Source organism: Dipodomys spectabilis, unplaced genomic scaffold, assembly GCF_019054845.1.
Source record: "Dipodomys spectabilis isolate Male_0828 unplaced genomic scaffold, ASM1905484v1 ptg000066l, whole genome shotgun sequence".
Classification (NCBI taxonomy): Eukaryota; Metazoa; Chordata; class Mammalia; order Rodentia; family Heteromyidae; genus Dipodomys; species Dipodomys spectabilis.
Window position 1 is genome coordinate 5732680 of NW_024870743.1, and position 2047 is coordinate 5734726.

A 2047-nucleotide genomic window follows, 5' to 3' on the forward strand; every position below is an offset into this window, starting at 1 on the left:
GTACAGAAAGTTTTCTGAAAAGGGATTGAGCGAGCTGCTGGTGGTTAGATTGTTATGTACCTGCCGGGGAGCACGCTGACCCAGCGGCTTAGGTTCTAAGAAGATGTAAAAAGTGTGGCATTTGCCAAATGACCCAGCCAGAGCCCTGGGCACACAAAGCTCAGCTTGGAGCAGCCATCGCTTGGCCGATCCTTTTTCTTTTTCTTTTTGTGGGTAGTGGTTGGAGCTCTGGGAGCAGACACTTTTCTGTGGCCTCCTTGGCTGCTGCTCCCTCGGGGGCTGGGCCCCGGGGAGCCCCTGTGTCAGGCCGACCTGGGCCCAGCAGAGCAGCAGTCGCTGCCAGCGCCCCACCGGGCCTCCTCTGGCTGCAGATCAAAGGCACAGCTGGAGGAAGTGGGAGCCGGAGCACTGCCCCTCCTCCCAGCAGTGGATCTGTGGCTTCTGACAGGAGCTGCAGCGGTCTGTAAGGTATGGCGTGTTTGGCTTTGGGAGTGAACATGCGCTTTGAGATGTTGAAGAGGTTTGACATTTGGATGATAAGGAAGACAGCCTTGGCTGAAGGAACCGAGTAGCCACAAAATAATTACCTTTAATAATACGGTATGGGGAGCAGAGACCAGGAGAGTCCTTGTAATGAATCACATCATTCTCTCGCTTGCTTGACGTGATATCTAAATAGGTTGAAATTAGTGTGGTACCAGAAGGGCTAGAGCTGCAGGCGGCTTGGAGATGGGGTAGGCTGAGGAGACGAACACACCCTTGGCGGCCTGCGTGGCTGCCCCGCACAGCATTTCCCACTGGTCTGATCTCCTTCCCTGGGTTATTATTATTATTTTTTTTTCTGGGTCCGGTCATGGGGCCTGAACTTTGGGCCTGGGTGCTGTCCCTCAGCTCTTCAGCTCAAGGCTAGCACTCTACCACTTGAGCCACAGTGCCACTTCCGGCTTTTTTCTTTTTGCTTATGTGGTGCTGAGGAATTGAACCCAGGGCCTCATGCATGCAAGGCAAGCGCTCTACCACTGAGCCACCTTCCCAGCCCTTCCCTGGGTTATTGTGCGGGCTCTCTGCTCTCATTCAGCCTTCTGTGTAGCTGGAGCCCAAGAAGCAAACTCACGCTTGCTGTGTGGTTCTGTGGGAGAGCACTGGGGGGCCTTCTCCAAAGAACCCCAGCGATTCTGTGAACAGAACAGATGTGTGGCAGGGCATGGTGGGCGATAGGCAGAGAGGCTGCAGGCTAGAGACCAGCAGGTTGGCTGCTCCCCGCCCCCATCAGCCCCCAAACAGCACCTGTGGGCTTTATGAGTTCCTGTAGAACAGACCCGCGACATCTACATCGGAATGCCCCGTTTCCTGCCAGGAGGCCGTCAAAGAGTTTATAGGAGGCCGTCCCGCAGCTTAATGCGTTTATTGACACATCATATATGTGGAGGACTGACTGCTGCTGACATGCCAGGGCCTCTCCCCGCGGGCAGGGACGGAGGCCGGCGGTGACAGCATGGTCTCCAGAGGCCACCGCGTTCCTCTGTTCTGCTTTACGAAGTTTGGGACCCACCAGAAATAAGGTCACCCTTTTCTGTGTTGGTCAGGGAGAATGGTCCCTGGATTAGTCATTAAGGATCGGAGGAGGAGGGAGCCAAGGTTCGTGGTGGTGTTTGGGGGAGACTTTGGGTGAAGCCGTGTCCCCTGTCCCCTTCACCTGAGGCACCGGGAGGCTCAGGTGTGCAGGGTTTCTAGGCAGAGGCTGCATTGCAGGAGCTCCGGTGGCTGGGTCAGAGGTGGTGCCCGGAACCGACAGCAAGGAAGGCCAACAGGACAGGAGTTCGGAGCACAGCATTTCTTCCTCATCACCGGCAAGGATGAGAGGGGGCCTTGGGCGGGGAGCTCCGGCAGGTCTGTGTATCAGCTGAGAGTAAGGGGCACCTGGGGGCACCCCAATACCTGGCTTGCCATGAGTCAGCTCAGGTCTCCCTCCCACCGCTTCTCTCATTTCTGCACTGCAGAGGGAAGTTCACCACGACCCAGGGTTTCCAAAGCCAGAAGCAGCCAG